Source organism: Anabrus simplex, chromosome 1, assembly GCF_040414725.1.
Source record: "Anabrus simplex isolate iqAnaSimp1 chromosome 1, ASM4041472v1, whole genome shotgun sequence".
Classification (NCBI taxonomy): Eukaryota; Metazoa; Arthropoda; class Insecta; order Orthoptera; family Tettigoniidae; genus Anabrus; species Anabrus simplex.
The window spans coordinates 1,020,485,852-1,020,511,372 of NC_090265.1; positions in this window are offsets into that span (position 1 = coordinate 1,020,485,852).

Here is a 25,521-nt window from a genome sequence, read left to right on the forward strand (position 1 = left end):
GATAGGTGTTACGCGGACGATGGGATAGGAAAGGCTTCGGAGTGAGAAGGAAATGTCCGTGGCCTTAATTAAGGAACAGCCCCAGCATTTGCCTGGTGTGAAATGGGAAGACACCGAAAACCATCTTCAGGGCTGCCGATAGTGGGGTTCGAACCAACTATCTCCCAGGTGCAAGATCACAGCTGCGCGGCCCTAACAGCACGGCCAACGCGCCCGGTATATTATTATTATTATTTATTGGTAGGAGTGCTGGCACGATGATCAAACATCGCAGATCTCTACACGACTATCCTGGGTTCTAATTCCGGTAATGAAATGTCGTATGGCTTTTAGTGCCGGGATGTCCCAGGACGGGTTCGGCTCGGCAGGTGCAGGTCTTTCTATTTGACTCCCGTAGGCGACCTGCGCGTCGTGATGAGGATGAAATGATGATGAAGACAACACATACACCCAGGCCCCGAGTCATTGGAATTAACCAATTAAGGTTAAAATCCCCGACCAGGCCGGGAATCGAACCCAGGACCCTCCGAACCGAAGGCCAGTACGCTGGCCGTTCAGCCAACGAGTCGGCTCTAATTCCGGTGATTTTGAGTGGTATTTTTAATAGGAAAGACGGTGGTGTTGGCAGTGTTATTGTTTTAAGGGGAGGTACTACTAGATGAGCATACCCTCTTAACACTAATTAAAGGAGGAAATGGAAGACTGTGAACTTGTATTCGAGTGATGGTGGGTCCGAATTCCACCGTCAGCGGCCCTGTGTTCCCATTTGCACACCAGACAAATGCTAGGGTTGCACTTTAATTAAGGTTACGGTGCTACGTTACCAATCTTAACGCTTTCCCATCCTTACGACGCCGAAAATGTTCGGTGTATTAGTGCTACACTAAACCGCTAGCAAGGAAATAAATCAATAAGGAAATGGAAGACGTCTGACAATTCGAAGAATGAACATTTAAGCAAAACTAAGAGAAAGCCGAGTAAGTGAAATACTTTTTTTTTTTTTTTTTTTTTTTTGATAGTTGCTTTACGTCGCACCGACACAGGTAGGTCTTATGGCGACGATGGGACAGGGAAGGGCTACGAGTGGGAAGGCAGCGGCCGTGGCCTAAATTAAGGTACAGCCCCAGCATTTGCCTGGTGTGAAAATGGGAAACCACGGAAAACCATCTTCAGGGCTGCCGACAGTGGGGTTCGAACCTACTATCTCCCGAATACTGGATACTGGCCGCACTTAAGAGACTGCAGCTATCGAGCTCGGTGAAAGACTTTCAAAAAAACCTCACAAACTTACTACCGTCGAGGGCGGAAGAGATCGAGGGTTGATGAAGGGAAGTCGTACAGGACAGGGGAAAGCAAAGAGCTTGGCACACGTAAGTGGAAGCTTGTCTTGCCCAACTGCGTGCCTTACAGTGGCCACTCGAAACTGTCAAGCTGGGAATCACTGGTGATCACTCCTTTTAGTCTTCTCTTTTGACAGGCAGGGGACACCGAGAATGTGTCCTGTGCTCCCATATACAAGGGATCAATAAAACCTGCTTGGAGATAAGTTGCGCATCCGGTCTTAAAACCTGGCCCACAGGGCGAGTCGGCCGTGCGGTTAGGGGCACGCAGCTGTGAGCTTGCATCCGGGAGATAGTGGGTTCGAGCCCCACTGTCGGCAGCCCTGAAGATGGTTTTCTGTGGTTTTCAATTTTCACACCAGGCAAATGCTGGATCTGTACCTTAATTAAGGCCAAGGCCGCTTTCTTCTCACTTCTAGCCATTTCCTCTCCCATCGCCATCATAAGACCTCTCTGTGTAGGTGCGATGTAAAACCAATAGCAAAAAACAAAAAAAGAACTGACCAAGCCTTAAAGTAAACGTGGACGCTTTTCACACATTTAAAGAAAGTCTAGAAATTGGTGCTGAAGAAAAGTATTACTATTGGGGCACGCTGGTATAATATTCTACCTACTCTGATCCCAACTCAGTGTCGTCCCAGATCTAGTCCAAGATATTTCGGGTGAGATTTTCAATGGGATCAGTATATTGTGACAGGTAGGGCATTCAGGCGTGTACCCCAGTCATGTCCCGAATTGGATCTATGGGTTCTATTGACACATGGAAAATGTGTGTACATAGGAATATAAACTCAATTAAAGAGGTAAATAGGTGCAATCGCTTGTACAATGCTCTAGCGAGCCCAAAATTAGAGTATGCATACATTGTATGGAGTTCCAGAAGTAAAAAAAAATGACATTGCAAATATCGGGAACGTACAGAAAAGGTATCTTAGAGTATTACAATACAAACAAGCAGGTATTTAACTACCAGTGAGACTATTCAGCAAATTCCTTCTAAATGTCAAATTATTTAGCGTAGAATTCCAAAGGGAGAATGATCACATGACATTTATCTACAACACTATAAATGGTAGAATAGATTAAATCTGAATAACTGCCATTTTTAAAATTTCTTATTCCTAGCGTAGAACATCCGCTCGTGCAAATTCTCCTCTTCGTAAATACGATTCGCTGGATTTCATCTCAGCCTTCGTAACAGACTCCAGAGCTTCTAAATATCACAATAAATCATTTAATCAATTCACAAATTTTTATATGACTGTATATTCCTCCACATTTCTCTAAACCGAGCTCGATAGCTGCAGTCACTTAAGTGCGGCCAGTATCCAGTATTCGGGAGATAGTAGGTTCGAACTCCACTGTCGGCAGCCCTGAAAATGGTTTTCCGTGGTTTCCCATTTTCACACCAGGCAAATGCTAGGGCTGTACCTTAATTAAGGCCACGGGCGATTCCTTCCCACTCCTAGCCCTTTCCTGTCCCGTCGTCGCCATAAGACCTATCTGTGTCGGTGCGACGTAAAGCAACTAGCAAGAAAAAAAATCTCTAATAATGTGTACAGTGTGATTCAGCAGCCCTTCCAATAATGTTTGCTGCAGCGCAACTAACTTGCACATGGTTATGTTATAGAGCCGCTATTCTCCTGCAGGCGTACTGTATTGTACTCATGTTCAGATTTTGCACACACGATTTTGAACCCTAGAGTAATGTTATATCATCCATTCGCAAAAAAATAGCAGCTCGAAATCATCTAGCAACGTTCTTTTGCCATGTAACCATGTTAACGTGTCGTGCCTCGGGACCGGGTGTAACGAAGAGGGGGAATCAGTGCTTAAAACTAGGAATCAGTGCAGTAATTAATGTCTTAAACACCAAACCGGATGGCCTATGTACTCTGCTCGCGTCGTACTACCAGCGTATTCCCAGCAGTGTAGCGTAGGGAATGTGGTTAGGCGTTCGTCTAGCAGTCGACGGAATGTGCCAGCAGTGGTTCGAATCACGCATCGCTCAAATATCTTTCTATCGGTATGATGTTTGAATACAATGAAAACACAGGCCCACGTTTGCCACATTGAAACAGTAGAATGACGCTGCCATTCGTCTTATGCCTTGCGTGTATTCCGCTGGTTAGGGTCTGAATGTAATCTCTGCTGTCATTCGGCATGTTTTCTACAGAGGAATACGTCGTCATGCTACTCATTTATGGGGAAGCATGACAAAATGCGTGCGAGGCACTACATCTGTACCAGGAAAGGTATCGCGACATTCCGCCGTGTTGAAAGACGCCCAAGGACAAGAGGCGTGATTTCCAGCCAGCCACCAGTCCGCAATAGGCCCGTTACATCGGGCAAAACAGAAGATTCTGTTCTGGAGGCAGCTCGTAATAATTCACACCAGTACAAGGGCGATTGCACGACAGGTGAACACCAGCCAGCCGTCCGTTTGGCGAATACTGTATGAACATAAATTTCGCCCATGCCATCTTGAGCTAAATCAAGAGCTCCATGGGCAGGATTTCGAAGCTCGAATGGAGTTCTGTCGGTGGCTATTAGTCAGGCTGGACAATGATGCAGCATTCGTATCCCAAACCTTGTTCTTGGACAAATCGCGCTTCCACAATAATGTGAACGTCAATCGCCACAACATGTACTATTGGAGTCCGACAATCGTTACTGGGTGCGACAGGCATCCCATCAAGTACGATGGGGAGTGAATGTGTGATGTGGAATCTTGAGGGATCTCCTGATCGGACCTTATTTCTTTGACGGCCGTTGTTCTGGCCCACGCTACCTCCACTTTATGCGTCTGGAAATCCTATTGCTGCTTGAGGATGTGCCCTTGCACGATCGTTTGACGGCGTGGTTGCAACAGGATGGAGTTCCACCACATTCGACTTTGCACGTTCGTAACCATCACAACGAGGAACTTCCAGGGAAATGGTTAGGACGAGGAGGTCCTGTTTCTTCGCTCGCCAGATCACCGAATTTAACGCCGTTAGACTTCTTATTGGGACATTTGGAGAACGTTGTTTACACTCAAGCGCCGGAAAACCGCGACCAGCTCCGGCAACGGACGCCTGACGAGCAATTACACCTGGAATGCTTTAGCGCGCAAAACGATATATTGGACACCGGGCCCGAATGTGCAAAAGCCAAAACGGTCATAGCATCGAGAGCATTTGCTGAGATTAAACATTGTCAGCAGTGTTGTTCCTGTTACTTCCGGTCTTTATGTATCCGTCCTGCTAACTAACCGCCCTTCTTAGGGCCACAAACAAATTCAATCACACAATTTGATGAAAGCGGGTATCGAAGTTACATTGCGTGCGGTACATATTAAACAAATAATTTAAAAATGTTTAATCTTCGCCCTGGACACGAACCGCCCACCTGACATGCACGCCCGCTCCGCCACGCCTTTACCAACCACACTACGGTTCGTACGGCGCACCGGGCAGCTTATAGCAAGTATTAGGTTCACAGCGGTCACAATATCAATTTAGTGTTTCGCCGGCGTGTCAGGTTCATGTGATCTAGAAGGCACACGCATGTCTTCCAGTGTTTAATACGAGTAAAACATTACGATATCCTATAATGGTGCGGCGGTAAATACCAATATATCCTGTTGTGTTGTCTGAGCATACCGCCAGGGCAGATGTTTTCAGGCCGGAATGAATATTGTGGGTTGCATAACACTACATTGGAGGGGGCGGCTGAATCACGCTGTGTAGATGGTATATTTTAAATATTATACTGCTTTATTATTTCATTTTATAATATGTGTATATTCAAACGAAAAACATATTCATTACTTGTTTAGTTAATATTGCCAGTTTAGTACATTACTATAAAATACACAGTTAAAAAAATTAAGGGAACATGTTTTTGAACGTATGTTATGCTCCACAAAACAATACCTCACACCCAGGTATATTACCAACTAAACCTTTATTCTTTACCGTCAAAGTATACAAAACAATATCGATGAATTCGCGTTCATTTCCGGAAAACAAACGGAAATGTACAAATACGGGCGGAAACAAAGTGATAACAGTCGTCCAGGGTGGATTCTTATAACAGATGGAGAGCTTCAGTATGGCGTAAGTCCTCCACGAGCATTTATTACAGCTTGGCATCTACGTGGCAAGCTCCGTATAAGTCGACGGAGGTCAGGTTGCGGTATCAGGTCCCATTCTTCAATGAGAGCCTGTTCGAGGTCTTGGAGAGTCTGTGGTGGAACAGGACGCCCACGAACACTTCTGTCAAGCCTATCCCACACATGCTCGATGGGATTAAGGTCGGGATTCACTGCTGGCCATTCCATCTCTTGAATGTCCAGGTCTCGCAAGGCAACTCTTATGATGCGCGCTATATGAGCCCTGGCATTGTCGTGCATGAGTATGAATACAAGGCCAACAACGTATGCACCAACCAGCATATGCTGTAGCATATCTGCTCGATGTACCCCGCAGCGGTAAGATTACCACGGACGACGACAAGATCCGTACGGCAATCAATACTGATGCCACACCAGACCATCACAGAACCTTGTCCGAATCGGTCGCCTTCCTTGACAACATTTGGCATGTACTGATCACTACGGCGTCTTCATACACGTTATCGTCCATCCCGCTGTGTTAGGGGAAATCTGGACTCGTCTGTGAACAACACAGGTCTTCATTGGCGAAGTTGCCAGTTGACGTGAGTACGGGCAAACAGAAGGCGAGCAGCACGATGTTGCTGCGTTAAACGGGGCACTCGAACAGGACGTCTGGGTCGTAAGGACACTTCTCTTAACCTGATCCTTACTGTATGGTCAGACACCGTGACTCCAGTGACCCTCCTGAGGTCTTGTTGCTGTTCTCTGGCAGTAGCTGAACGACGCCGCAACGCACAGATGGTCAGATATCAGTCATCATTTGGGGTTGTCATGCGTCCACGACCTTGTCCAACCTTCCTTGTGAACTAGCCTGTCCCACTGTAGTGATTTCACAAGCGTGGAATATCTGACGGAGACACGTTAAGATCCACAGCAATACGGCGAAAGGTCCGTCCTTCCTGGATCAAAGTGACGGCCCTTGCGACTTGAACTTCGTTAAGATGTCTCATGGGATGTGCTGGTTGACGTACAACGTGCTCAGATGACCGCAGTAGTCTGTGTACCTCACAACGACACACGTACGCAGCGCTATTCACTTTGTTTTAAGGGGTCACCTGACAGTTTAATACATCGCTACGCCTACAGATGGAGTATAACTTCCATTTCACATGCCTTGAGTAGCTAAGGTCTGAAGGTATGCTGTACAACTATTGGAACTCCATCTATCAAATTAACGTCCACATACCAGACGTTACAAAACATATTCCCCTAATTTTTTTGAACTGTGTATTATTAGGATGCTACTCTTTCAACGTTGCACTAACACACAGAAGATTTTCGGCGAAGGAAGGATGGGAAGGTAACAACGGTGGCCTTAATTAAGGCACAGCCCCGGCAATTGCCTGGTGTGAACATGGAAAACCACGGTAAACCATCTTCAGGGTTGCCGACGGTGGGATTAGAACCCACCATCTCCTACACACAAGTTCACAGCCGCGTGATACTAACCGCATGGCTAATTCCCTCGGTGTTATAAGCATAAAGATTATCATGATGTAGATTAGTTGTTGTTTAATAGTTTATAATATTATTATAGCATACTATTGGGATTAATATAATGATATATGCTAAGAGTGGCACACTGTAAGTGGGGTAAAAGAACCCTCTATCAGGGGAGTATTCAGGTGTTTTACTGGGGTTAGGATCCCCCCTCCCACAATGGAATTGTTACAAACAACATAAGCAGAAAATGACAATAAACAATAAACTAAATAAGCATTTAGACACATAACTGTAGAACCAACAGATCTGTTGAATCTATTTTCCAAGGAGCGTCAAACAACCCGTCCTCTGAAAATTTTTTGACCTTGATCGTTTTGTTCTTGTTCTATATTTTAATAAAAGATTTTTATAGTGTACTGTAATCTGAATATCAACATAATTTACTTGTACTTTCTTCTTCTTCAGGCGGCCTCACCTGCTATGCTGAACCGAGCCTTGCGGGCGTATGGGAAGATTGGAAGGGATAGACAAGGAAGAGGGAAGGAAGCGGCCTTGGCCTTAAGTTAGGTACCACGCCTGGAGGAGAAATGGGAAACCACGCAAAACCACTTCCAGGATGGCTGAGGTGGGAATCGAACCCACCTGTACTCAGTTGACCTCTCTAGGCTGAGTGGACCCCGTTCCAGCCCTCGTACCAGTTTTTAAATTTCGTGGCAGAGCCGGGAGTCGAACCCGGGTCTCCGGGGGTGGCAGCTAATCACACTAACCACTACACCACAAGAGGCGGACAACTTAATGTATCAATGTCCTTATAATGACAAGTCAGTCATGCGTGCACGCACCACACACGCACAATTACCTTCATTATCTCCTATCATCATTTTGAAATTACAACCTTCCCCACCCTCATAGGCCGATCCTGGCTACGCTACTGCCCTCTCGTGCACGATAAATAAATAAATAAATAAATAAATAAATAAATAAATAAATAAATAAATAAATATTCAAACCATCTCGTCTTTACGGATCATAAATCCACATCAGGCGATGATAACAGATGGTTCTCAACCACTGGGAATATTTTTCTTCTGGGAAGAGAGAGCATAATTGTGTTAAGTGATAGTCCTGCAGATCGTGACCTCGTGAAGAAGGGAAAGTGGCCCTGCTTGGCCCATTTGTCTCGACACGGGATATTTCAGTGTACATTCTCCCTCAAATCCCGAACGCTTTCAATTCCCGAGACGGCGAAGGCGCGCGCTGCATATAAAGTAGCGAGGAAGCTTGGGCCTTCCAGAGAACATTCCTATCCGCTCCTTTGTAGTTCAATTATCGAAAAGCATGCTACCACCGTGGAAAGAGAGAGCCCTATATATTTTAATACCGACTTTCTCAAATGGATCAAACAAGGTATGAGAATAAACGATGCTCCACATTATTCAGATGTTCTACAGCCGTTTAGAGAAGTTGCATTTTGTGATAAGGATTTTCTCTTTTCTCCCTTTCGTTGTAATCTTGGACTGTTGAGTTTGCTTTTGAAAACTTTGGGTAAAAATACATACAGGACAATATGTTTGCCAGCCTCGTCCTGTGGCTGCCTCTTACCAGAAAACCTCGCTTTCGATTCCCGGCCAGACCAAACCAACTGAGATTTGTCTGATATGAGATACAGCGGTCCGGTCATAATAGCTAAGCAATACGCTTGAAGATATCGCCACGCTGACCTCATGCCACTATAAAATGTATTGTCCATGTTTGGACATTATTTTTAATTCTTTTAGACCAAATGTCCATTAACATGTAGGCCTACACAGTCACTTGTGTTTCTTTAATACTTCACCTGTCAGGCTCCATGGCTAAATGATTAGCGTACTGGACTTTGGTCACAGGGGTCCCGGTTTCTATTCCCGGCAGGGTCGGGAATTCCAACTATCATGGTACGGAAGCTGGGGGTATGTGTCGTCTTCATCATTTCATCCTCATCACTTCGCGCAGGTTGCCTACGAGAGTCAAATAAGAGACTTGCACCTGGCGAGCCGAACCATGTCCTCGCACACTCCCGGCACTAAAAGCCATACGCCATTTCATTCAATTTCATTTCATTTCAATACTTCACCTGAGTTAACTGCTTATGAAGTGGCTCATATTTGTTTATGACCTTCTCTGATTCTGCTTTAGGTAACAAAGAGCCATCTATCGGGGCATAGTGAAAGTAAACGGAAAAGTGAACAACAGTTCACAAACATGGAGCAACATGCACCTGGTAAAGCAATCCCAAACTCCTCGATTTTACATGTAACCAGCAGAACTTTCCCGCAGTTGACGGGCCGATAATTGGTGATGCCACTGACTTCTTTTTATGCCCTTCGTTGACGTGTAATTTTCAGCAGTGAATTTCGAATCTTAATTAGCAAGACCTACCAAGAGCCGATGAAACGAATTTCGTGGAGGAACATTAGAGTTATAAAGACAATAATTATGGCCTATTTTATAGAAAACAGAATTGTAAGTACACATGCTGGGCTTTATTTGGTGTTAGAACTAACTATTTGCCCGTTATTTTGTTTTTAAGTTCAGTAAATACCTACATATTAACAGCCGTTATGTATAAAATATTAATGTATATCGGCTTATATTTCAACGGAATATCTGAGGTATATCCAGACCATATTACAGCTCAATTGGTCCAGTATTTTTTGGCATGATTGAGCGAGAGATGGAGGGAGATCATCTCATTTTAAACAGTTACACAACATTGTAAAAACGATTGCACAAATATTATATTGTCACGTAAATATCTTGAAACAAAACACAGCAGATTGTACCTGTCATTTTCCCACACTTCTTATAACAAAATAGTTAAAAACTGAGCCTAAGCATCTTCGCCTTGGTCTCCCCCCATTACGCTCCAATGCCCTCGTCCTCCTCGTCCATTCGCCTCTCATGACATCACTGCCGAAGCCGGTTGATTGAATCAGATTTCCATATTTTTTATATTTTGTATTCTAAACCACATTGAAATATCACTGAAAGTTAATTTGGTGAAAAAATGTCCATATTTACTCGAGATATGGCCATTTTAAACTAAGGTTGTAAGAAGGGCATCTGCCAGTTCAGGATGGCGTGGTTTAATTCCTGTTCGGCTGGTGCAATTATAGCACAGGTCTTGTGGATACCACCATAAAACACAAACATGATCACGCTATTGAGAAAGCTGTAGCAGAGGTGATGAAGCCCATAGAGAACTTGCAAACAGGCAGTTTCTCGGAAAGTGTCTGCACGGCAAGACACAGAATTCGAAAGAGGCCCTGAATGCTGTAATCTGGGAAAGATGCCCCAAAACAAAATTTGTGGAAATTAAACTCTGACTGCAGCTGTCCTGGATGGAGTCGCAGCCTTCAGTGATGGATTTGCGTCATCAAATAAAATCTTGGAGCAGTTGGGACTGCAAGCAGGTTCGTGGTGCTGTTTTAATTTAATTTCGTGTGGCTATTTCTAGCCGAGTGCAGCCCTTGTAAGGCAGACCCTCCGATGAGGGTGGGCGGCATCTGCCATTTGTAGGTAACTGCGTGTTATTGTGGTGGATGATAGTGTTTTGTGTGCTGTGTAAGTTGCAGGGATGTTGGGGACAGCTCAAACACCCAGCCCCCGGGCCATTGGAATTAACCAATTAAGGTTAAAATCCCCGACCCGGCCGGGAATCGAACCCGGGACCCTCTGAACCGAAGGCCAGTACGCTGACCATTCAGCCAACGAGTCGGATTTCGTGGTGCTGTGCCATTCTAGAAAGCCTTGATTTGTTGCGGATAAATATTGTGAAATTAAGGGTAATGTGACAGCCGAGAGAAAAAGAAAACATGTGAGACAACAAACTAAGAAGAAGATAGATAAGTAGAAGCAAAAATAAACAGGATTATGGTAATGGACTGTTTTGATTGCCTACACTGAACCGGTGTTTAAATTATGTGCACATTATTTTAATTGCCTTTTCCCACAAATGTCATTTGTATAGACAAGGTACATTTATTTCAGAAACTACTGCATCAAATTACTTGAAATTTTCAGGATATGTTTACAGGTTGATTTTCATTAATTTGACGAAAAATAATTGTTGTACTGTTTATAGAACTTTATAACAACGATAACTTGGTTTTTTAATTTGATTTTTGGAATTTCGACATTTAAAAAATCTTAGAACGAAATTTTGAAATACTAGAACAATAATTCTTCGTTAAAATGTACCTTATAGATCCTTCTCTGCGTGTGTCAAATTTCAAAATTCTCATTCTATAGTTAGCTCCTAAAATGTAGTTTTTTAATTATTACGATTTATGACACCAAATATTTGTAATGTTGGTAACAATAAAACATGTTTTATTTTAGGCCTTATACTCTTAAATATAGTACAGTGAACTTAGTTATCTGTGTGTAAAAATTTTCACTACAATTGAATACGTCGTTCTTGCAAAAAGATAAAAAAAATTGAAAATTGATTTTTCCACCCAAACGTAAGTTAGTGCCACCTTAAGCCATGGAGTTTATTCCCATCAGCTTTTATCTTCTCATTTCGAGTTCCCTCCTGCCATTATTCCTACCTGTTCGTACCAGCAATCCTAATCGCTACTTTCATGTCTGTTACTTCTGACTTATAAATAAGATACCCTGAATCCACCCAGCTTTCACTCCCGTACATCGAAGTACCTTGTAGATATGAAAATCTATGTAAACGTAGTTCCGTCCGATATATTGTCAGTCGCTTGTCTGCCAAACGGTCATAAATCATTAGCCAGTACCTGTAGAGTTTTTATGTAACTTTGTATAACACTTTAAATTGCGGATATTTTAAATACTATAGGTACCCCTCTGGTATCGTTTTAATCCAAATGTACTCAAGTCGAATATACCATGATTCGAATTTTAAATTCCTCTTGCGTTTTAACACCATAAACTAAAAATATAACGAAAGTCATAAGTTTCTATTTCACTTCTCCCATTTTTTAAAAATAGTTTCGGTGTTTCTAGCGCTCTTGAAGCTGTCTTGTCAGAAAACTGAGGTCAGTTGGGAAACATAATTTCTTTCTTAATCTGTTTATTGTCCAGGGTTGGCTTTTCCCTCGGACTTAGCGAGGGATCCCACCTCTACCGCCTCAAGGGCAGTGTTCTGGAGCTTCAGACATCGGATCGGGGGATACAACTGGGGAGAATGATCAGTACCTCGCCCAGGCGGCCTCACCTGCTATACTGAACAGGGGCCTTGGTGGGGGATGGGAAGATTGGAAGGGATAGACAAGGAAGAGGGAAGGAAGCGGCCGTGGCCTTAAGTTAGGTACCATCCCGGCATTTGCCTGAAGGAAAAGTGGGAAACCACGGGAAACCACTTCCAGGATGGCTGATGTGGGAATCGAACCCACCTCTACTCAGTTGACCTCCCGAGGCTGAGTGGACCCCGTTCCAGCCCTCGTACCACTTTTCAAATTTCGTGGCAGAGCCGGGAATCGAACCCGGGCCTCCGGGGGTGGCACCTAAACACACTAACCACTACACCACAGAGGCGGACGAAACATAATTTACTAAGGAATATTTTGTGTAGGAAACCTCTACACAGGTCGACTTATTTTCACTGCACTCGGTAAACCAGAGACTATCAATTTGTCAGTTATTGCCTTCATATCAATAAACTGATGTCACTATCATACTCGCGTAACCATGGCCTGGGAGTAAGCTATTATTCGATTTTAAAAATCAATTTCACTAGTAATATATTTTCAGGTCTGTATTTTGAAGTAAAGCATAGCCATGTAACGATTTCCTCTGAAAATGTTTATGCAAAATTTCATTAACATCTGGCCAGTGGTTTAGACGTGATGTCGTTCCGGAAGGCAGGCTGGCAGGCTGGCAGGCGTAATTTCATTTTAAAATAATGAGATTAATAACAATTTATGTCATGGAGAAGAAACGTACGTAGGCTATAACTGACACTTTTGCACAATATATAGTAATGAGTTCATGAATATATACAATTATTCATTTTACAGCATCTCGTAAATATCGACGAAATTAAGGAAATGGCGTATAAATCGATGAGGCAAAATTACATTTTCAGGTAGAACAGTTTAATAATGTAGCAATACGTTTTTTAGACGGTCTAATCCTAACATAATATCTGTAACGTCGTTACAAAAGCACATATTAGACTAATTCTATAAACCATGCAACATAATTGAACTGAAACGTTGACCAGATGATGTCATTCTGTACAGAGTAATAAATAAGTTACAAGATTGTGAGCCGCTGCAGGGTGACCTCGATAGTGTTGCGAGATGGACGGTGGACAATGGTATGATGATAAACGGGGTTAGAAGTCAGGTTGTGAGTTTCACAAATAGGAAAAGTCCTCTCAGTTTTAATTACTGCGTTGATAGGGTGAAAGTTCCTTTTGGGGATCATTGTAAGTACCTAGGCCTTAATATAAGAAAAGACTTTCATTGGGGTTATCACATAAATATGATTGTTAAGAAAGGGTACAGATATCTGCACATGGTTATGAGGGTATTTAGGGGTTGTAGTAAGGATGTAAAGGTGAGGGCATATAAGTCTCTGGTAAGACCCCAACTAGAGTATGGTTCCAGTGTATGGGACCCTCACCAGGATTACTTGATTCAAGAACTGGAAAAAATCCAAAGAAAAGCAGCTCGATTTGTTCTGGGCGAATTCCGACAAAAGAGTAGCGTTACAAAGTTGCAAAGTTTGGGCTGGGAAGACTTGGGAGAAAGGAGACGAGCAGCTCGATTAAATGGTATGTTCCGAGCTGTCATAGGAGAGATGGCGTGGGAGGACATCAGTAGACGAATAAGTTTGAGTGGTGTCTTTCAAAGTAGGAAAGATCACAATATGAAGATAAAGTTGGAATTCAAGAGGACAAATTGGTGCAAATATTCGTTTATAGGAAGGGGAGTTAGGGATTGGAATAACTTACCAAGGGAAATGTTCAATAATTTTCCAATTTCTTTGCGATCATTTAAGAAAAGGCTAGGAAAACAACAGATAGGGAATCCGCCACCTGGGCGACTGCCCTAAATGCAGATCAGTAGTGACTGAGTGATTGAGTATTCTTTTCTATGAGTTAGGAACATAATGTGTACATAAGGATTGTCCTTTGTTCATAGTCCATTCTTAAAATGTATCACAAATATGGGAAAATAAATAAAAAGTGTCATTTTTTGGGTAATTCACAAGTAATAAAAGATGTAATTACCATTTATGTAGGTGATTTACTAAGGCAACAATAATTCTCATTATGCAAATGTAAATTGGCCGCAATGAATTAAAAATTAGGCAGTTATTTGTGGAACTAGAGAAAAAAATACAAACCAAACCCCATGGCACTACAGCCCTTGAAGGGCCTTGGCCTACCAAGTGACCGCTGCTCAGCCCGAAGGCCTGCATATTACGAGGTGTCGTGTGGTCAGCATGACGAATCCTCTCGGCCGTTATTCTTGGCTTTCGAGACCGGGGCCGCTATGTCACCGTCAGATAGCTTCTCAATTCTAATCATGTAGGCTGAGTAGACCTCGAACCAGCCCTCAGGTCCAGGTAAAAATCCCTGACCTGGCCGCGAATCGATCTGTCCCACGAAGAGCCGAGGATGAGGAAAGTGGAAGCCTTTACCTGCCACTTCTCCAAAAGCCTTCATGGTCTGTATGAAAATGGCATTGGTTTCATTTACGGCTTTAGAACTACGCAGTCTTCAGGCTCACGTAATGAATTTGTATTTAAATACTGCATGACTTACAGTCCCTGGCCAAATTAATATGACCACCTGATATTTTCTCTCTTTATGCATTTATTTAACCATTTTCGACACTGTAAAGTGTTTGTAGGAAGACTGTAAGTGCATTTATATATCAAGGAAACATTTAAGTGGGAGAATTGTATGTTGGTCACACTGTTTACATGTTGGCGCCAATTTATACTTATGGAGGGAAATGCGTGTCGCTCTTGTATTCATTTTCTCTACACACAAGTTGATTTTTAAAGGTAAAATTCTGATGGTAAGTTAAACCTAATCAATTATTTTCATTTCTGTTTGCATGTACATATATTTCACGTCCGTTCACGATAAGTTTATGCTCTTTTGGGAGAAAATTAACAACATTTTCCAATTCCAACCTCAAATCGTTATATTTTCAGAAATGGGCTTAGAAAAGGACCACCGAGCTCGATAGCTGCAGTCGCTTAAGTGCGGCCAGTATCCAGTATTCGGGAGATAGTAGGTTCGAACCCCACTGTCGGCAGCCCTGAAAATGGTTTTCCGTGGTTTCCCATTTTCACACCAGGCAAATGCTGGGGCTGTACCTTAATTAAGGCCACGGCCGCTTCCTTCCCACTCCTAGCCCTTCCCTGTCCCATCGTCGCCATAAGACCTATCTGTGTCGGTGCGACGTAAAGCAACTAGCAAAAAAAAAGCAAAGAAAAGGACCTGTCACCAACCGAAAGGGGAATGATTCAAGGTCTTTTGACTGAAAATAATCTTTCACAGCGAGAAATAGCAAAAAAGTTGGAGTTTCAAAAACTTCAGTGGCTAAATATCGGTCGTAGGTTACGTGAAAAGAACACTCTGGCATCGAATCGTAAGGGCAAATGTGGCAGAAAAAAGGTGCTGTCACCTCGCGGTGAACGAATGTTCAGAAAAATAATAATAGAAGATAGAGCAGCAACTAACAGCAACATAAGAAGGAAATTAAACGATGCTGGAATTCCAGTGTTTACCAGAACAGTTCAGCGGAGACTGGCAGACTTGGGCTACAAAAGCTGCAGACCTGCTCGCAAGACAATACTTAATCCAAGGATGATGAAGCAACGGTTGGAATGGGCTAGGGCGCACAAACACTTCACTGTAGAAGACTGGAGATCAGTATGTTTTCCAACTATTCATTTGGTTTGAAAATTTTCCATAGTTTTAAAAATTTTACAAAGTGCTTTTGTGTTTCAGGTATGCTTCAGTGACGAAAGAATTTTCCAGATTTTAATGAGCAAGGCTCAGTTTATTAAGAGAAGGCCATCGGAAAAATTCAATGAAGATTGTGTGATAAAGACTATCAAACATCCAACTTCGGTGATGATATGGTCAGTGATTAGTGGCAGAGGTTTGGGTAGGTTGTACATCGTTGAAGGTACGACGAAACAACAACAGTACATCAATGTTCTGCAAACTCGACTTCTTCCACAACTCCGGGATTGGTTCAAAGGAGATGAAAAGAAAATATTTATGCAAGATGGTGCACCCTGCCATACGGCAAAGATTGTCAAAAGATTCTTGAAGGAAAAGAAAGTTCCTCTGTTGGACTGGCCAGGTAATTCTCCCGACCTTAACCCAATTGAGAATGTATGGGAACTGTTAAAGAGGGAAATGGCAAAAGACAATATCACTACGAGGATACATTTACTTGAACGGATCATATTCCACTGGAACCACAACCAGCAATTGAAGGATATGAGCTTACGATGCATAGATAGCATGCCTCGCAGAAAAAAGGAGGACTGGCAAAATACTAGTATTGACAATTAAATGAGGGTTCAAATACGAGTTTTGTGATTAGTTGTGTTATTCTGTGTGCATATGTATACGTCTAGTCACATTTCACACAATTAAGATAAATAAAACATGAATGAAATACATAAAGGCAATTTAAAGTTTATTTTCCTAGATTTCCTTAGGTGGTCGTATCAATTTGGCCAGGGACTGTATATTTCTGTGGTACGTGTTGTTTGTAATTTATTGTAAAAAGAACCGTCCGTGGATTAGGGGAGGATATTAACTCACCATCGAGTGAACGTGGGAGATCTTCTGAATGTGATCAAGATTTCACATAAAACTGGAGGTCCCACGGCTTTAGTTTCTATGTATTTATAGTTCCCAGCCCGGAGGCTAGTTGGATCCTCAACAGGTCCGTTCTCAGCTCTCATAAACAATCTAGGTGTCACTGAAGGGGCGTGCACTGTAAACTCTGTCTTTATCAGAAATGGATATGGCCTAATGGTTACTGTATTAACAGTCATATAAAACTACAAGCTTGTACAATTTCTTACTTGGCTGCAGAGGACACAGATCAACAGGGGAAATATTACGAAACTGCCCTTCCAATACGGGGAATCTCATCATATCGACAAGGGCTTTTACAAACTCATCCACTGTTTTGTAATGGAACGGCTTGAAGAAAAATTGTAATGGCGAATGGCTTTTAGTGCCGGGAGTGTCCAAGGATATGTTCGGCTTTCCAGGTGCAGATCTTTTGATTTGACTCCCATAGGCGACCTGCGTGGCGTGATGTGGATGGAATGATGATGAAGACGACACATACACCTAGCGCCCTTGCCAGCGAAATTAACCAATGATGGTTAATATACCGGGAGGTACACCTCAACTTCGCTCATTCAAAATAAGCCCTTTAATGAACTCCTCTACCGATCAAAAGGTGAAACTGATACTACATGAAATTAGAACTTAATCGGAAGATGTCTCTACTGAAATATTAAGTAATTGTGTTATTGTGAAGTTTCCTAAACTGATTGAATTTCTCCTTGTTTTGTTTCGCTATACATCAAGAAGTTTGGACATTTTTCCACAGATGACACTACCAAAAACTCTGATCATGCACTCTGGTGCAAGGTGGAAGAATTTATAACTTAAAGAATTTTCGTATATCTAGGTTTTCATAACTGAACCTATGTTCATTAATTTTTGGTTTGGCAACAATTCTTTTCTTTCCGCCAGTTTTGAATCTGGCCAATCATGCATTTTTGTAATTAATTTTCAAACAATTCCGCATTTCTTGTTTACTTTGAATTAGCCAATAAAATTGAGAGGGTGTGTCCGGATTAGTCCTGAATTCTCTCGAACCTTCCCTGAGGGTATATAAGTTGCGGTTTTTCGAGTTTCCTTGCCTATTGATCGTCGTCTTTCTGAGTGTGTGTGTTAAGTCAGGAGGCGGGGCGCCTCTTTCTTCTGCCGGCAGAACATCTACCAGGTAATGGCCACGTAAATTCAATCTTTCTTGCTGTTTCCGCATTCTTATCCGAGGGGAAGTTCCGAATTTCTAACTATGTAACCGTTTTAATGTAAACTTCCTTTGCATTTAAAATTTCATTAAGTCTTTAACTGGAAATCGGGGATAGAGAGTGAGTTACCCTCTCCAGCTCCCCTTCATCTTGGTTTGAGGTGACTACGATTTCGCAACCTTTCATTCCTGTAATATGTTAAAGTTATTTCCATGCGAGCCACCTCAGTAGTTTGGGACTAGCCCCAGTTTCATCAGCCGAGAGCCCTGTAGGTTTTTAATATTTCATTATCTGGGAGCGCAGTGTATGCCTTCATTCTGGCTGTGTTCGGGCCATTTATTTAAACTGTTCTTCTTCCGCAAAGGCCCAGTAGGTTGGGTACTAGATACCCCTGTGTAAAACTGTTTCCATTTGTAATTCGTGCCTTATGAGGCCAGAGTGTGTAAGATTGTGATGGATGTTGCCTCAAGTAGGCTGTAAGGAATCGAGAGCATGTAAGCTCTTTTCAAAGTTTTGTAATAGTGAAGGGCGCCTCTGGAAGGCTAGATATTGTAATTTTGGGAGCAAGTGCTCTTGAATTAGGGGATTTCTGCCCTTGACTAAATTATTCCGCATTTTGTAAATTTTGTAAACTTAAGCTTGTAACTCAGAAATTATAAATCGAGGGCTTGAAGCCCAAAATAGTTAAAGTTCTGTACCTTGGATATTTCCAAGTCTCGTTTCAAGATTGGCATTGCACCTGATATTTCATTGTTATTTTACCGAGTGGAAATTTGTAAAGTTTTATTTTATATTGAAAGAAATATAACCTTTGTTAAAGTTTTAATTCAGTTCTTAATATTGTAGTTAGACCCATTCAAGCCCGCATCTTCTTTCACCGCTGCGCTCCACAGATACCCCGGAACAGTTAAAATTCCCTGCCGGGATTCGAATCCGGGACTCCTGTGACCAAAGTCCATCACGCTAACCGTTTAGCCATGGAGTCGGACGACTTGAAGAAGATTGTCATGTACTTACAGTCTGAATATCTTCATGCATGTGTATTTGTTGCCGCACCAACTATACTTTCTTTCCATTTGACCGTTCACCCATTAATTAGACGCCCAAAACAGATACACGAAATAAATTCGACGGGTGTACCCCAATACAGCCTAACGCTTTTTTAAGGACTCATTCACGGATTATTTCTTGATTGCATACTTTAAGTTTCACAATAATCGAGCAAGTCACCATGCTGTTAGGATCGCGCAACTGTGAGCTTACATTCGGGAGATAGTGGGTTCGAACCCCACCGCTGACAGCCCTGAAGATGGTTTTCAGTGGTTTCCTATTTTCACACCAGGCAAATGCTGGGCTGTACTTTATGACCACGACCGCTTCCTTCCCACTCCTAGCCCTTTCCTATTCCATCGTCGCCATAAGACCTATCTGTGTCGGTGCGACGTAAAACAAATTGTAAAACGCTTCACAATAAAGAGTTGTTTCCTTTCTTCTGCCTTACACTTCTGTTACTGCTAACAGTGCCCATCCCTGGAGACTCCCTGTTCATTTTTGATGATGAAATGTCTTCTCAGTAGCCTGTTCTCGTCATCTGAAGTGAATATTGAATATTTTTCGCCACCTAGTCCATAAGTTGACGCCTGCACTGGCTGGTGATGACAGCGTGTTTTGTCTCCGCTAATACCCGCGTCCTTCGGAGACTCGGTTTTGATTCCTCTTACCGGCGTAGATTTAGGAACGGCAGGAGGGCTGGTGTGTGGTTAAAAATGGACAGAAGTTTACTTACCAGAGAATGAATAAGAGAAAAGAACTTGTGAAAATGAAGGAAGTTGTGTAATAGTAGCACATAAGTGGCCGAAACGTACAATAAATAAATAAATAAATAAATAAATAAATAAATAAATAAATAAATAAATAAATAAATAAATAAATAAATAAATAAATAAATAAATATCATTAATTCACATTATTTGGCTTTTCGTCGCACCTACACAGACGGGATAGGAAACGGCTGGGAGAGAGAAGGAAGCGGCCGTGGCCTTAATTAAGGTACAGTCCTTGCATTTGCGTGGTGTGAAAATGAAAAACCACGGAAAGCCATCTTCAGGGCTGACGATAGTGGGGTTCGATCCCACAATCTCCCGAATACTGGATACTGGCCGAACTTAAGCGACTGGAGCTATTGAGCTCGGTAATGAAGGTTTTGATCCGGCATTTGCCTCATGTGAAAACGGGAAACCACAGAAAACAATCTTCAGGACTGTCGACAGTGGGGTTCGAACCAACTATCTCCCAAATGCAAGCTCACAGGTGCGCGCCCTTAACCGCACTGCTAATTCACTCGATACTTTCATTTTTAACAGTGAAATACGAGTTATGAATATGCAGATTGAAGCTTTCATGGTCCATAAAGAATTAAGAATAATATTCTTCTTCCACCTCTTCCTTTCTCATAGTGAATTGTATGAGCGAAAGGTTCACTGCTTTTGTAAGCAACGAGCAGGCAACAAGGTTTTTGCTCAGTATACTGTTTTCATATCGTGTCCATCCAGGGAGGTGAGAAGTGGCCCTTAGCCAGGCGAAACGGGACCACTCCTTGACAGCGGCAGCCATATTGTTCGGCACCATGACCGGCTGGGGAGCAGTGTGAGCTAGTTGGGAGTCATAAGTTTATATTCACCCAGTGAGTTACCTGTGGCAAGTTGCCTAACGTAACCATTGTTTATCATGGGTCTTTATTGTGTGTATGGGTGCAAGAATTAGAAGTAACAAGAACAGAAAACCCGGCATTGGGTTTTATCGGTACGTTTTCCTTGTCGTAGGCTAGTACACACATGTTTATTTTTTCATGGAGAGAACGTAATTGTTTTAAAATATGGATGGGTGTATGTTCCCAAATAACCCAGACCGTCGTGCCCTGTGGACGAAGGCAGTTAAGAGGAAGAACTGGGCACCTGGTAATAACAGTGTTATTTGTACAGAGCCTGACCAAGTGAATAACTCATACCGGTACTTATCCAGGTCGAGACTGAGGGAGAATGCCTTCCTGAAAGTATTCCCTGCCTATCGCAGCTACTTACAGTCATCAGCGCCTAAGATAATTATCACTTGAGGACTGAAATGAATACAGTGGATGATATACTTTATTTTTCCATTTGGATGACATTCTAAATAATAATGGTTTGCAGGAAAGGATGGGACCACGATCTAGGGATGTTGACACACTCGAGCCAAGTAATATGGTATTGAAGGGGGCTATTAGTGCCATTAATACTGTTAAGGTGCAAAATAAAGAGCTTTGAAAACAATACACTATCCTATAATACGACTAGTTCGGTAGTCCACATTTTAACTAATAATATTCTCGTTTGTTTATTCAGTGTGATCAATCCCCGGACGAGGAAGAAGGGAACACTTTGAACATGCACAGTGTCAAACGAAAGAAGAGAAATTGAAATCGATAATCAGGAAAATAAGGGCTTCATTGAGACGTACGAGAATGATCATTAAAAATTTACGAAAAAAAGGATTGCTAGGATGAAACAAGAAAGCGACAACTAACTTATAAGAACTTTATTTTACAACTTGAAATAAAAACATTTAATTACAAATGAGTGCGCTATTCAGTTTACTGATATTTCAGGCGTTCGTCTAAGACATTTACTCAGAGTGTAAAGTGAGAAGATTCAGGGAACAAAAATTAGACAACATTTCACCAAAGTTACGCATTTCAAAGGACAGTGATGCTCACAGGTGGACTGTGATTGTAACGCTTGCTTTTATACATTTGTGTTCTGTAAGTACAGTTGTATATGTTACAATTTTGTGTAGCTTACATTGTAGTATATTATAATTAGGTGCCTTGTGCCTGAATAGGAAGAAAACACAGGTTAAACCGCATTTCTCCTCCATTGTTCTCACCTCCCTGTGTCCATCGATACCAGGACGAGAATGGCTGCGACCGTCGCAATAGGTCCAAAGGCGCAGTGTACTGTGTGAGGAGACGTCTCTCCACAGCGAGGATAAGCCACTCTCCAGGCAACCGGCAGGGCGCCTGTCAGGCAAGTAGCTTGTCTAATGTGACGGGTGAGGCCTCACGCTTCTCTTGTGGCCTGGATCATTCAGCTGTTGAAGTGTGATCGAGACGGAAAGAGAAGCGGCTATATTAAATGAAATAGATAAATAACCTCTGTGGTGTACTGGTTAGTGTGATTAGCTGCCACCCCAAGAGGCTCGGGTTCGATTCCCGCCTCTGACACGAAATTTGAAAAGTGGTAGGAGGGCTGGAACGGGGTCCACTCAACCTCGGGAGGTCAACTGGGTAGAGGTGGGTTCGATTCCCACCTCAGCTATCGTGGAAGTGGTTTTCCGTGCTTTCCCACTTCTCCTCCAGGCAAATGCCGGGATGGTACCTAACTTACGGCCACGGCCGCTTCCTTTCCTCTTCCTTGTCTATCCCTTCCAATCTTCCCATCCCTCGACAAGGACCATGTTCAGCATAGCAGGTGAGGCTGTTTGGACGAGGGACTGGTCATCCTCTCAGGTTGCATCCCCCGATCCAGAGTCTGAAGCTCAAGGACACTGTCCTCGAGGCGGTAGAGGTGGGATCTCTCGCTTAGTCCGATAGAAAAACCGACCCTGGAGAGTAAACAGATAAAGAAAAGAATAAGAAGAAGATAAATAACGAGATTCATATCTTGATGCCCAGCACATGATGATAACGAAGTGTCCTAAATACACAGTTTTAGAAACTTACCACCTTGGAGAGGATTCTGTCCTGTGAATATGTTCATCCTGATACATTTGCTCACCAGGTTAGATAAACATATTCACACGTTAGAAAGCAGTCTAAAAGTCCGACACCTTGGCTCGATTTTTGGCGCCGAGATCTTCGGTTCAGAAGGTCCTGAGTTCAACTCCCGACCAGGCTGAGGATTTTAACTGCGTCTGGTTAGTTCCTCTGACTCGGGGAGTGGGTATTTGTGTTTGTTACACTCAACACACCACACTACCAACCAACACGGAAACATGTGTCAGTTGGTGTCAGTAAGGTATCCGGCCGTAAATCAGAGCCAAATCCGCACGTGCAAAACAGTTCACACTCACGACCCCACCAAGATATGGGAAAATTTGGTGGAAAAAAGAAGAACGAGAAGAAGGAGAAGGAGAAGAAGAAGAAGAATATTTTATTGAGAAGTTTATTAAGAAGGAAGCTTTTCTTTTTCATTGTAGACACAGCTATTATAACTTACATGTTATGTAGCGATTTTGGTCTGAAAAGTCTGTGTAATAAGTAACGTAGTCTATAATGACCCTGAAAGATTAGAAATGAACAATAATGATTAATAGTGTCAAGAGCTGCGATAATCATCGTTTCTTTAATCATCAACTCTTTGCTCTAATTTTAGTCTGTCATATTTTAATTCTTTTATTGCCGAACTGAGTGTCTCAGACGGTTGAGGCGCTGGTCTTCCGACCCCAACTCGGCAGGTTCGATCCTGGCTCAGTCCGGTGGTATTTGAAGGTGCTCAAATACGTCAGCCTTGTGTCGGTAATTTTACTGACACGTAAAGAACTCCTGCGGGACAAAATTCCAGCACCTCGGCGTCTCCGGAAAATCGAAAAAGTACAGTAGTTAGTGGGACGTAAAGCCAATAGCATTATTATTATTATTATTATTATTATTATTATTATTATTATTATTATTATTATTATTATTAATTCTTTTATCACACCTTTGATAGCTGCAATATTTTTCGGTTCAGTAGTTTCAATATACAAGGATACATTGTAATGGAAATATCGGATGGTGGAAATTGAAATCAAAGTAAATCACTATGTTTATTCACACAATCAAACACTGAATTCTTTCTTTCTTTCTTTCTTTCTTTCTTTCTTTCTTTCTTTCTTAATCTGCTTACCCTCCAGGGTAGGTTTTTCCCTCGGACTCAGCGAGGGATCCCACCTCTACCGCCTCAAGGGCAGTGTCCTGGAGTTTCAGACTTTGGGTCGGGGGATACAACTGAGGAGGATGACCAGTACCTCGCCCAGGCGACCTCACCTGCTATGTTGCACAGGGGCCTTGGTGGGGGATGGGAGGATTGGAAGGGATAGACAAGGAAGAGGGAAGGAAACGGCCGTGGCCTTAAGTTAGGTACCATCCCGGCATTTGCCTGGAGGAGAAGTGGGAAAGCACGGGAAACCACTTCCAGGATGGCTGAGATGGGAATCGAACCCATCTCTACTCAGTTGACCTCCCGAGGCTGAGTGGACCCCGTTCCAGCCCTCGTACCATTTTTCAAATTTCGTGGCAGAGCCGGGAATCGAACCCGGGCCTCCGGCGGTGGCAGCTAATCACACTAACCACTACACCACAGAGGCGGACAAACACTGAATTACGAACCAAATATTACACTCTAGCCAGTTATATTAGTTATGAGAACATCATCATGGAAAGGAAGATGTTATCTCTATAAAAAAATGATAATAGCAGTGCATTCTATGTCACATGATAAAAATGGCTGAGGTTTCGATTCAAGGATGTAAAAATTAGTCTAGTCTCTAACTCTGCATGCGTAATGTATTAAACGTAAGTTGTCTGTCCTTGACGGGGAACTTACTGACGTCCCCACGCCACGTTCGAACTCCATTGAAGCTTTAATGTAATCATGGGAGGAACGCAGAGGAGTCATTACAAATGGCACACCCGGCGAGATTCACTCCATCGTAGTTGAAGCAAACTACCTGGGCCAAAACATCCTGCCCTCAAGTATTTTAATATGTATCAGGAAGGAGAATCGAATCAGGGATTTAATTATTCACGAAGCTCCAACCGAATTCGGAGATCAAAACGGTAGAGGGCAAAGAGTGATCAGGAAGTTTACGAACAGCGGATCACTGCCTCAGTGCCGAGTTCCCATAAGTAAAATTTTATACCTCACAGGATTTTTTGGTACCACCAATGACACGACACCTTTACGCGCTGAAAAAATATATCCCCAAGTATTCCCAGCATAATGATGATTACCGACGAGGACGTTAACATAGCCCTTTTCGGCATTCAGCTTGACACAGCTCCCGGCCCAAACAAGGTGACTTTTCGAGTTCTAAAACACCTAAATGCAGGCGAATTTATAGCTTTGCTGGGACCATCACGATTCGATTCGGCATTGCTCCTGAAAAATTCATGAAAAGGAGAACAATTCTGATTTTCAAGGGTGGAGATCCAAATGATTTAAATAATAGGAGGCCCATAACAATTTTCTCTATATTCTCCAGAAGAATATAGAATTTTCATCATGTGTGAAGGTTTCTGTTTCCTAACCTGGTACCCACATTAACACCTCACTAATCAACGGTTGTCTCAAAACGGCGAAGTAATTGAAGTGAAGCTGCCTTTGATTCAATTGGTCATGAGAAATTTCGACGGTCTCTTAGTTCAATCGAAAGCTCGATATTCTTAGATCATTACAGACTGACATTTTGATTCAAATTGAGACTGGCCTAAACGAAACAAAAGCCATA